This window comes from Halichoerus grypus, chromosome 2, assembly GCF_964656455.1.
Source record: "Halichoerus grypus chromosome 2, mHalGry1.hap1.1, whole genome shotgun sequence".
Taxonomy (NCBI): Eukaryota; Metazoa; Chordata; class Mammalia; order Carnivora; family Phocidae; genus Halichoerus; species Halichoerus grypus.
In genome coordinates this window covers 79330051-79343334 of record NC_135713.1, presented here as the reverse complement: position 1 = coordinate 79343334, position 13284 = coordinate 79330051, and positions in this window count along the sequence as shown.

Below are 13284 nucleotides of genomic sequence, written 5' to 3'. Positions count from 1 at the left end.
TTGATAAGTCTGACCAGGGGTTTATCAATCTTATTAATTCTTTCAAAGAACCAGCTCCTGGTTTCGTTGATCTGTTCTACTGTTCTTTTGGTTTATATTTCATTGATTTCTGCTCTAATCTTTATTATTTCTCTTCTCCTGCTGGGTTTAGGCTTTATTTGCTGTTCTTTCTCAGCTGTGTAGGGTTAGGTTGTGTATTTGAGACCTTTCTTAGTTCTTGAGAAAGGCTTGTATTGCTATATACTTTCCTCTTAGGACTGCCTTTGCTGCATCCCAAAGATTTTGAACAGTTGTGTTTTCATTTTTGTTTGTTTTCATGAATTTTTAAAGTTCTTCTTTAATTTCCTGGTTGACCCATTCATTCTTTAGTAGGATGCACTTTAGCCTCCATGTATTTGAGTTCTTTCCAAATTTCCTCTTGTGATTGAGTTCTAATTTCAAAGCATTGTGGTCCAAAAATATGCAGGGAATGATCCCAGTCTTTTGGTACCGGTTGAGACCTGATTTGTGACCCAGTATGTGATCTATTCTGAAGAATGTTTCAAGTGCACCAGAGAAGAATGTGTATTCTATTGTTTAGGATGCAATGTTCTGGATATATCTGTGAAGTCCATCTGGTCCAGTGTGTCATTCAAAGCCCTTATTTCCTTGTTGATCTTCTGCTGAGATGATCTGTCCATTGCAGTGAGGGAGGTGTTAAAGTCCCCTACTATGACTGTGTTATTATGGATGTGTTTATTTGATTTTGTTATTAATTGGCTTATATATTTGGATGCTCCCATGTTAGGGGCATAAATATTTACAATTATTAGATCTTCTTGTTGGATAGACCCTTTAAGTATGATATAGTGTCCTTCCTCATCTCTTATTACAGTCTTTGGTTTAAAATCTAATTTGTCTATATAAGGATTGCCATCCCAGCTTTTTTTGATGTCCATTAGCATGATAAATTGTTTTCCACTCCTTCACGTTAGATTTGGAGATGTCTTTGGTCTAAAATGTGTCTTTTGCAGACAGCATATCAGTGGATCTTGCTTTTTTATCCGATCTGATACCCTGTGTCTTTCAATTGGGGCATTTAGCCCATTTACATTCAGAGTAACTATTGAAAGATACGAATTTAGTGTCATTGTATTACCTGTAAGGTCACTGTTTCTGTATATTGTCTGTGTTCCTTTCTGGTCTATGTTACTTTTGGGCTCTCTCTTTGCTTAGAGGATCACTTTTAATATTTTTTGTAGGGCTGGTTTGGTGATCACAAATTCTTTAAGTTTCTGTTTGTCCTGGAAGATTTTTTATCTCTCCTTCTATTTTGAATGACATCCTAGCTGGATAAAGTATTCTTGGCTGCATATTTTTCTCATTTAGCACCCTGTGACAGTATGTTTCTAAAATTTACATAGGATTGTAAAGAGCCAAGGACAGGCAAGAGACACTTGAAGAAGTAGAATTGAGTAGAAGTAGTTATCCTAACACCATAATAATTTTTTTTCTAACACCATAATATTTAAGACAGCATGATATTGGCAAGATAGCCAAATAAACCAATGGGAAAGCATAGACCCATGCATTTATGGATACTTAACTATATGAAATAGGTAGCACCACAGAGTAGTGGGAAAAGAACACTCTTTTAAATAAATGATGTTTGAACAGTTGGATATCCATATGGAGAAAAGTAAAATTGCATCATATAGAAGTCATTTCTAGATATATTAAAGCCTACATGTGAAAGGCAAAATATAAAACTTACAAAAATAATATGGAAAAAAATTATGATTTCAGGTTAGAGAGGAATTTCTTAAAGAAGACAGAAAAATTTCTAACTATAAAGGAAATTTGACATCATGAAATTAAAGGACTTCAGAAAGACAAAGAAAAAGATAAGCCACAGGATGGGCAGACATATTTGTCAGATAGCCAACAAATGACTATAATCTAGCATAAAGAAATAATTCATTCAGATCAAGGGGAAAAGACTACTCAATGTAAAAATGGACAAAAAGCTTCAAAAGATACCTATAAAAGAAGAAATCCAAATGCACAATAAAATCAATCTTATTATTTGTTAGAGAAATGTAAATTAAAATCACAGTGACTTACTTCCCACCAGAAGTGACAAAAATTAAAAGGTATGAAAATAACAAGATGGTTACTTTACTGACAATATAGAGTAACAGAATCACTCATATACTATGTGTGTATATAAATTGGAGTTACCACTTTGAAAAATTGGCATTATCTCATAAATATGTGCATATTTTATTATGTATAATCCCAGTCCCATGTATATACTGTAAAGAAAATTGTATACATAGGTACATGTAAAGAATATTCATGACAATATTATTTATGATAGCCCCAAACTGGAAACAACACATATATTCATCAACCCTAGAATGGATATATAAATAATGGTACTCTCATGTATCCAAATTCTATACAGCACTGAAAATGAATAAACTGTTGCTACATGGGTGAAACTTCTGTAAATACCACCAAACAAAAGAAGCATGACACAATGGAACCCACACACCATGACTTTACTTACATCAAGTTCTAAAACAGGCAACTCTGTTTTCTAGGATTGCATACTTGGGTAGGTGTATTGATATTCTCAAACTAGGTAATTGAAAATTGTTTAATAAAAGGTATGGGCAAGGTTTGGGAAAAGCTATAAGGAATGTAAGGAATGGTACAGCGTCCTAGTGCTGATAACAGCAGGAGCCATAACTATTCTTAAGTCAGAAGGGTAAGCAGAGGGAACCCAGAGTGCGAGAGTTGTGTGAAGAGTTAAGTCTTTTAGAAATAATGGCCTTTGGTTGTTGTGATGGTTAATTTTGTATATCAACTTGACTGGGCCATGGTGCCCATGTATTTGTCAAACTTATTCTGGATTTCTGTGAAGGTATTTTCAAATATGAAATTAACATCTATTTAAATTTTTTTTTATTTGAGTAGAATGGGCACACAATGTTAAGTTAGTTTCAGGTGTACAGCATAGTGATTCAACTTCTCTATATGTTATGTTATGCTCATCACAAATGTAGTTACCATCTGTCACCATACACCATACAACTGTGCCTTTTGTTCCTGTGACTTATTCATTCTAGATTAACATTTAAATCAGTGGATTTTGAATAAAGCAGATTACCCTCCATAATGTGGGTGGGCCTCACCCAATCAATTGAAGGCCTAATAGAACAGACTGACCTCCCCCAAGCAAAAAGGAATTCTGCCAGCAGACAGTCTTTGGACTTGAACTGTAACTCTTCCCCACATCTCCAGCCTGCTGCCTACCATGCAGATTTTGGACTTACCAAACCTCCACAATCGCATGAGCCAATTCTTTAAAATAAATCTCTGTCTCTCCTTCTCTCTCATATATATGTATGACATATATATCAGTGCAGTATGTATAACAGTATTATATTTATAAACACATGTGCATGTGCACACACACACACATACCCTGTTGATTATGTTTCTCTGCCTACCCTGATGAATACAGTTGGTAATAAAACCAACCTGGCTAGCCCTTGGGGAGACTCTCCAGGGGAAGAGGCAGTGGAGGAAAATATTCTGTTTTATTCCACTCCCTCTGATCTTCCTGTTGATAAATGCAAGTGGAAGCCAGAGGCCAAAGGAACCTGTTGATATAGTTCATACAAGCTAGCTTCCCAGTATATAGAGCAGGGTGGAGAAGAAAGAAGAGTGGGCCTGGGTAGGCAAAGAAAGAATTAAACTTTATAAAGAAAATCTGGGAAATTATTACCGTAAAATTCAGAATGGTGGTTCCCTAGCAGGGTGAGAAAGTAACTATCTAGAAGGGACACAAGTGTTGGGGTATTTCCTTATCTGAATGATGGTTAAATGGGTGTTTGTTTTATAATTATTCATTAAACCATGCATTTATGTTTTGTGCTTTTTGTATATTTCATAATTTTAAAGTTTGAAGAAGAAAACAATACTGAACAGTAAGAACTTGTATAATACTTGAGTTTTAAAATTCTTAACAATTTTCCAGGTGAGCAAGTTTGTAGCACTTAAAATAGTCTGTTTAAAACACGAGAAATTTGTTATATACAAGCATACAAGTCCTGACAAGTGAAATAATTAAATAACTCAGAACTAAAAGATATTTTCTTTTTTAAAAAAAAGTTGCTTTGAGCCAAATGGGGAAGAAAAATATTAGCTAGAGACTTGGACATGTTTAAATACTGACAGTAATGAATAGTAAAGTGGTAAATGTTGAAGCCACCAGAGAAGAAAGGGGAAACAGATGGAGTGCAGTTCCTCCAGTGTCGAAAGGGGAAGCACACACAGCACTACCAGAGGGATTAGCCTTCAATAAGATGAGGGATATTTATTGCACTGTGACTGAAGGAAAAAGAGAAAGATGTATGTGGGTGCATATAAATTTGTCAGCTTAGTAGTGGGAAGCTGAGGGGAGTTCCCCATCTGATGCTTCCTTCTTCTCTGGGACAGAAAGCATGAGGGAAGAGAAGGAGGGGAAGAGATATCAAATCTGAGACCGAAGACAGGGAGAAAGCTTGAACTACTTTGGAGAACAAGAACAACAACCAGGTTTGCCAAGAAGTACCAAATACCCAATTGAAGTTGGAGACCATGAATTTATAGCACCATCAATCTGTATGGTGACTTATACAGCATTATTTAGCAACCCACATATGGGTATAGAAAAATCAGACACCTGGATTGATCCAGGGTTGGGGTTTTGGACTGAAGGACAATAGAACAAGGAATGTGAGGCTAAGGACAAAGAAGCACTATGGGATCTCAAATGGATAGGACAGGAAATGAAGACAGAAGAGGGCTAGCAGAGAGGGAGAACACAGAAAGGTCAAGGGTTTGGATGTTATATGAGAGCATGGGTAGGGAGTAACTGAATGATGGAAATGGAAGGATGGAAAGTTGTATGACCAGGTTGTAGAATATCTGAATGGGAAATAGTTGTAGGTAGCAATAATAACTAAAGACTGGCCATGGAAAAGGAGGGATAAAGTGGAGTGGAGGTGAAGGTCATCAAAGATGAAGAGGCTAAAAAGTTGAAAGAGTAGTTCATGTGGACACTGACATCATGGAGGATCATAGACATATTTGAAATAGAAAGAAAAATAGTGCACATTGCATGAAGTGGAGGTGGGGTTGACTGGGAGGTTGCTAAATGACAGCACAAGGACAGGTAGAAGGAAGTACAGTAAATGGCTCTTTGGGTCAGAAGAACAGCTCTTCAGGAAGATAGAGGAATAATGGTCTGGTTCTCCCCTCTACCCCAATTGGAATTCCAGAAGGTAAACTAGAAAAGTTTTGCAGGAAAAAAATGCATAGGCAAACCTAGATGACCAGGATAAGTTATAGTTGGGCCTGTATTAATGATATCAGGGAATGGGGCATTTTAGGTTAAATTGTCTATAAAGCTTTCGAGAATTCACTCTAGAAATGTGCTGATTTTGAGTAGTGGGTGGTATTGGTATCCCAGATTGCCCAGGTGGGCTCTGGGAGATTCCAAGTTTTTAGGTCACTCCCTGATCTGAGAATCTAGTAGTAAAGAACACGTGCATTAAACACAAATGTCTGCATACTAGTTCAGTAGGTTATCAGATTCTTTTGAAGCTCTAGGTTAAGGACCATATTTAGAAGATGGCTTTGTAAATATGGCTATTGGATGATCTTTGTGGCTAATTCCATCATGTAGATAGATATTAGTATCTCCTAAGGCCAAACTTGCCAATCAGAAGAGAAAACTTTAGAAAACTGATCAAGTTATAAATTGGCACAAATTTCCAGTTTTCTCTGGAAAATAATGCCCCCTTAACAATTCAATGCTAGCATAACTCCAATTAAAATGTTTGTTTATATATACAAAACATCCTTGGGATCAAAATGACCTGTACCTTAAGTACTTAATAAATGTTTGCTGAACTGAAAGGATAAGAGCAGACTTTCCATGTAGACTTTCCTGCAGGGAAAAGAAGGTGTTGGCTACATATCATACGTTTCTAGGTCCTTTGATAGTTATCCTTCTCATTATAAATGATCAAATTGGTGTTCTAGTTTATACACTGGCCTCTTGTGCATTGAGTTAGCACAAACCTCATCCCTTGAGTATGATCAACTCTGGGCACCCTGACAAAATTAAGTTTCTGGACTTGCAAAACTGAGGAATGAGCCCTGGAAAATGTGACTTGACTGAGGCAATATCATCCTGAGGCCAGCCTGCCTGGCCCAGCTGGCCTCTCCCTATAACACTTCTAACTTGGTTGTTTAGAAAAGCAACTCTATTGAAATCATTTTTACCTCCTGCAATAAAAATCCTTGAGACCACGATGGAGTTGTTAGCAAAACATCATGGTAATCTCAGTTAATGCAAGAGGACTAAGTAATGTATTAGAAATCATAGTTAATAAAATACAGTGGCTGAAAATGTCTCCTAATTCTAGAGTCTAGCACCGGGGAGTTATTAACAGTGTATATAATTTGTGACTGTTCATGGGTAGTGACCTAGTAACAGACTGTTCCATTTTAAGGCTACAGCTTGTGAGTACTAAAATGCTTGTAACAAAACAAAGCAGACTCTGCTCTTTCGACTGGTTTGTTTTGTTTGTATTATACTTCATTGCTTCTTGTGTTATGCCAGAGTTGCACATTTCTGAGTGTCTCATTCTTCTTGTTCATAGAATCATAAACTTTTCCCACTACTCTGAAGAGTGGGACATAATGACTGGTAAAAACAGGATTTTTTCCAACATGGCAACCATTCCAATAACAATTACTGACTATTCTTTTGTTTCTGTTCACCTATAAAAAGATAACTAACTAACCGGTTCAACAAAATGTCATTTCTTGCTAGATTTCACTAGAAGAAAGGATTTTCTTGCCCTTCAGAATTTCATAAGTTCTCCTAATGATTTTCCAATTCAGTATGTGGAAAAAAAAAGTCACAGTATAAACATGCACATCCTTTAATTTTACCTGCTGGTAAGTAATTTAATCCTTATTTTTATATTAAATCAGCAAGGATACACTATGGCTTAAAGCAAAACTGAAGAATTTAAACAAAGCCCTGGGCTTGTAGTGGGGAAGGATGGGAGTTTAGGGATAGGATGTTGGGGGATGGTTGTTTAGGTTCCTCTCTTTTGGGGGATATTTCAGTGGAAACTTTGAGAAGCTCTGCTTGCCACTGGGATTACTCTGGAATCATCTTTGCTTTGTTTCTCCTACTTATCACTTCTCTGAGAAAGGTCTAGATACTTTTGAATGAAAATACTGAATTTTTAAAAAAATTTTATTTTATTATGTTAATCAACATAAACATTTATTTATAATGTTAGTCACCATACATTACATCATGTAGTGTTACATGATTTCATTTTTTGCGTATAATACCCAGTGCTCTCCATTCAATACGTGCCCTCTTTAATACCCATCACCAGGCTAACCCAAACCCCCACCCCCCTCCCCTCTAGAACCCTCAGTTTGTTTCTCAGAGTCCATAGTCTGTCATGGTTCCTCTCCCCCTCCGATTCCCCCCCCCTTCATTTTTCCCTTCCTACTATCTTTTTTTTTTTTTTAACATATAATGTATTATTTGTTTCAGAGGTACAAGTCTGTGATTAATCAGTCTTACACAATTCACAGCGCTCACCATAGCACAAACCTCCCCGATGTCTATCACCCAGCCACCCCATCCCTCCCACCCCCCCACCACTCCAGCAACCTTCAGTTTGTTTCCTGAGATTAAGAATTCCTCATATCAGTGAGATCATATGATACGTCTTTCTCTGATTGACTTATTTCGCTTAGCATAATACCCTCTAGTTCCATCCACGTCGTTACAAATGGCAAGGTTTCATTTTTTGACAGCTGCATAATATTCCATTGCATATATATACCAAATCTTCTTTATCCATTCATCTGTTGATGGACATTTTGGCTCTTCCCATAGTTTGGCTATTGTGGACATCGCAGCTATAAACATTGGGGTGCATGTACCCCTTCAGATCACTACATTTGTATCTTTGGGGTAAATACCCAGTAGTGCAATTCCTGGGTGATATGGTAGCTCTGTCTTCAACTTTTTGAGGAACCTCCATACTGTTTTCCAGAGTAGCTGCACCAGCTTGCATTCCCACCAACAGTGTAGGAGGATTCCCCTTTCTCCTCATCCTCGCCAACATCCATCGTTTCCTGACTTGTTAATTTTAGCCATTCTGACTGGTATGAGGTGGTATCTCATTGAGGTTTTGATTTGGATTTCCCTGATGCCGAGTGATGTTGAGCACTTTGTCATGTGTCTGTTGGCCATTTGGATGTCTTCTTTGCAGAAATGTCTGTTCATGTCTTCTGCCCATTTCTTAATTGGATTATTTGTTCTTTGGGTGTTGAGTTTGATAAGTTCTTTATAGATTTTGGATACTAGCCCTTTATCTGATATGTCATTTGCAACTATCTTCTCCCATTCTATCAGTTGTCTTTTGGTTTTGTTGACTGTTTCCTTTGCTGTGCAAAAGCTTTTTATCTTGATGAAGTCCCAATAGTTCATTTTTGCCCTTGCTTCCCTTGCCTTTGGAGATGTGTCTCACAAGAAGTTGCTGTGGCTGAGGTCGAAGAGGTTGCTGCCTGTGTTCTCCTCTAGGATTTTGATGGACTCTTGTCTCACATTTAGGTCTTTCATCCATTTTGAGTCTATTTTTGTGTGTGGTGTAAGGAAATGGTCCAGTTTCATTCTTCTGCATGTGGCTGTCCAATTTTCCCAACACCATTTGTTGGAGAGACTGTTTTTTTTTCCATGGGATATTCATTCCTGCTTTGTCAAAGATTAGTTGACCATAGAGTTGAGGGTCCATTTCTGGGCTCTCTATTCTGTTCCATTGATCTATGTGTCTGTTTTTGTGCCAGTACCATACTGTCTTGATGATCACAGCTTTGTAATTAGGCTTGAAGTCCAGAACTGTGATGCCACAGTTCTGGTTTTCTTTTTCAACATTCCTCTGGCTATTCGGGGTCTTTTCTGGTTCCATACACATTTTAGGATTATTTGTTCCATTTCTTTAAAAAAAGTGGATGGTATTTTGATAGGGATTGCATTGAATGTGTAGATTGCTCTAGGTAGCATTGACATCTTCACAATATGTGTTCTTCCAATCCATGAGCGTGGAACGTTTTTCCATTTCTTTGTGTCTTCCTCAATTTCTTTCATGAGTATTTTATAGTTTTCTGAGTACAGATTCTTTGCCTCTTTGGTTAAATTTATTCTTAGGTATCTCATTGTTTTGGGTGCAATTGTAAATGGGATCGACTCCTTAATTTCTCTTTCTTCTGTCTTGTTGTTCGTGTATAGAAATGCAACTGATTTCTGTGTATTGATTTTATATCCTGCCACTTTACTGAATTCCTGTATGAGTTCTAGCAGTTTTGGGGTGGAGTCTTGGGTTTTCCTCACAAAGTATCATATCATCTGCAGAGTGAGAGTTTGACTTCTTCTTTGCCAATTCAGATGCCTTTTATTTCTTTTTATTGTCTGATTGCTGTGGCTAGGACTTCTACCACCATGTTGAATAGCAGTGGTGATAGTGGACATCCCTGCCGTGTTCCTGACTTAGGGGGAGAGCTTTCAGTTTTTCCCCATTGAGAATGATATTTGCTCTGTGTTTTTCATAGCTGGCTTTTATGATATTGAGGTATGTACCCTCTATCCCTATACTCTGAAGAGTTTTAATCAAGAAAGGATGCTGTACTTTGTCAAATGCTTTTTCTGCATCTATTGAGAGGATCATATGGTTCTTGTTCTTTCTTCTATTAATGTATTGTATCATATTGATTGATTTGTGGATGTTGAACCAACCTTGCAGCCCAGGAATAAATCCCATTTGGTCGTGGTGAATAATCCTTTTAATGTACTGTTGGATCCCATTGGCTAGTATTTTGGTGAGAATTTTTGCATTCATGTTCATCAGGGATATTGGTCTGTAATTCTTCTTTGTGGTTTTGGGATCAAGGTAATGCTGGCCTCATAGAAAGAGTTTGGAAGTTTTCCTTCCATTTCTATTTTTTGGAACAGTTTCAGAAGAATAGGTATTAATTCTTCTTTAAATGTTTGGTAGAATTCCCCTGGGAAGCCATCTGGCCCTGGGCTCTTGTTTGTTGGGAGATTTTTGATGACTGCTTCAATTTCCTTAGTGGTTATAGGTCTGTTCAGGTTTTCTATTTCTTCCTGGTTCAGTTTTGGTAGTTTATACATCTCTAGCAACGCATTCATTTCTTCCAAATTATCTAATTTGCTGGCATATAGTTGCTCATAATATGTTCTTATAGTTGTATTTCTTTGGTGTTGGCTGGGATCTCTCCTCTTTCATTCATGATTTTAATTATTTGGGTCATTTCTCTTTTCTTTTTGATAAGTCTGGCCAGGGTTTATCAATCTTATTAATTCTTTCAAAGAACGAGCTCCTAGTTTCATTGATCTCTTCTACTGTTTTTTGGTTTCTGTTTCATTGATTTCTGCTCTCATCTTTATTATTTCTCTTCTCCTCCTGGATTTAGGCTTTATTTGCTGTTCTTTCTCCAGCTCCTTTAGGTGTAGGGTTAGGTTGTGTATTTGAGACCTTTCTTGTTTCTTGAGAAAGGCTTGTATTGCTATATACTTTCCTCTTAGGACTGCCTTTGCTGCATCCCAAAGATTTTGAACAGTTGTGCTTTCATTTTCATTTGTTTCCATGAATTTTTTTAATTCCTCTTTAATTTCCTGGTTGACCCATTCATTCTTTAGTAGGATGCTCTTTAGCCTCCATGTATTTGAGTTCTTTCTGACTTTCCTCTTGTGATTGAGTTCTAATTTCAAAGCATTGTGGTCCAAAAATATGCAGGGAATGATCCCAGTCTTTTGGTACCGGTTGAGACCTGATTTATGACCTAGGATGTGATCTATTCTGGAGAATCTTCCATGGGCACTAGAGAAGAATGTGTATTCTGTTGCTTTGGGATGGAATGTCCTGAATATATCTGTGAAGTCCATTTGGTCCAGTGTGTCATTTAAAGTCTTTATTTCCTTGTCGATCTTTTGCTTAGATGATCTGTCCATTTCAGTGAGGGGGGTGTTAAAGTCCCCTACTATTATTGTATTGTTGTCGATGTGTTTCTTTGATTTTGTTATTAAATGGCTTATATAATTGGCTACTCCTATGTTAGAGGCATAGATATTTACAATTGTTAGATCTTGTTGGATAGACCCTTTAAGTATGATATAGTGTCCTTCCTCATCTCCTATTATAGTCTTTGGTTTAAAATCTAATTTGTCTGACATAAGGATTGCCACCCCACCTTTCTTTTGGTGTCCATTAGCATGGTAAATGGTTTTCCACCCCCTCACTTTCAATCTGGGGATGTCTTTGTATCTAAAATGAGTCTCTTGCAGACAGCGTATCGATGGGTCTTGTTTTTTTTATCCAATCTGATACCCTGTGTCTTTTGATTGGGGCATTTAGCCCATTTACATTCAGGGTAACTATTGAAAGATATGAATTTTGTGCCATTGTATTGTCTGTAAGGTGACTGTTACTGTATATTGTCTGTGTTCCTTTCTGGTCTGTGTTACTTTTAGGCTCTCTTTTTGCTTAGAGGACCCCTTTCAATATTTCTTGTAGGGCTGGTTTGGTGTTCACAAATTCTTTTAGTTTTTGTTTGTCCTGGAAGCTTTTTATCTCTCCTTCTATTTTCAATGACAATCTAGCTGGATATAGTATTCTTGGCTGCATATTTTTCTCATTTAGTGCTCTGAATATATCATGCCAGTCCTCTGGCCTGCCAGGTCTCTGTGGATAGGTCTGTTGCCAATCTAATGTTTCTACCATTGTAGGTTACAGATCTCTTGTCCTGAGCTGCTTTCAGGATTTTCTCTTTGTCTCTGAGACTTGTAAGTTTTACTATTAGATGTCGGGGTGTTGACCTATTTTTATTGATTTTGAGGGGGGTTCTCTGTGCCTCCTGGATTTTGATGCCTGTTTCCTTCCCCAAATTAGGGAAGTTCTCTGCTATAATTTGCTCCAATATACCTTCCTCCCCCCCCTCTCTTTCTTCTTCTTCTGGGATCCCAGTTATTCTAATATTGTTTTGTCTTACAGTATCACTTATCTCTCAAATTCTACCCTCATGATCCAGTAGTTGTTTATCTCTCTTTTTATCAGTTTCTTTATTTTCCATCATTTGGTCTTCTATATCACTGATTCTCTCTTCTGCCTCATTTATCCTAGCAGTTAGAGCCTCCATTTTTTATTGCACCTCATTAATAGCCTTTTTGATTTCAACTTGGTTAGATTTTAGTTCTTTTATTTCTCCAGAAAGGGTTTCTCTAGTATCTTCCATGCTTTTTTCAAGCCCATCTTTAAAATCGTCATTCTGAACTCTAGTTCCAACATCTTACTAATGTCTGTATTGATTAGGTCTCTGGTAGTTGGTACTGCCTCTCATTCTTTTTTTTCTTTTTTTAAAGATTTTATTTATTTTTCTGACAGAGAGAGACACAGTGAGAGAGGGAACACAAATAGGGGGAGTGAGAGAGGGAGAAGCAGGCTTCCTCTTGAGCAGGGAGCCCAATGCGGGGCTCGATCCCAGGACCCTGGGATCATAACCTGAGCTGAAGGCAGACACTTAACGACTGAGGCACCCAGGCGCCCCTCTTGTTCTTTTTTTTGAGGTGATTTTTTCCATCTTGTCATTTTGTCCAGAGGTCAATAGATGAATGAGAGAACAAAATACTGACAGGGTAACAATGACCCCAGAAAAATATACACTAAACAAATCAGTAGAGACCTGAAACTGGGGGAAAAGAAAGGGAAAGAAATAAAAAAGAAAAAGAAAAAGAAAAAGATTAAAAAAAATAAAAAGAATATGATCAAACATGATCAGGCTGGTGCCTAGATCAGTTCCACACACTAGACTTCGGGCGTATTTTGGTCTGTTAGAAGTGCCTTCCCAAATTTTAAAGAAAGAAAATCTTATATATGTACAAAAATAAGGGTAAATACAATGAAGGGATGGAATATGACTGTAAAGATGAAAATTATAAAGGATTTTATAAAAGGAATTGATAAGAACTTGGTTGAGGGACGCCTGGGTGGCTCAGTCAGTTAAGCGTCTGCCTTCAGCTCAGGTCATGAACCCAGGGTCCTGGGAGGGAGTCCCACATTGGGCTCCCTGCTCAGCGGGAGGCCTGCTTCTCCCTCTGCCTGCCGCTCCCCTGCTTGTGCTCTCACACTCTCTCTC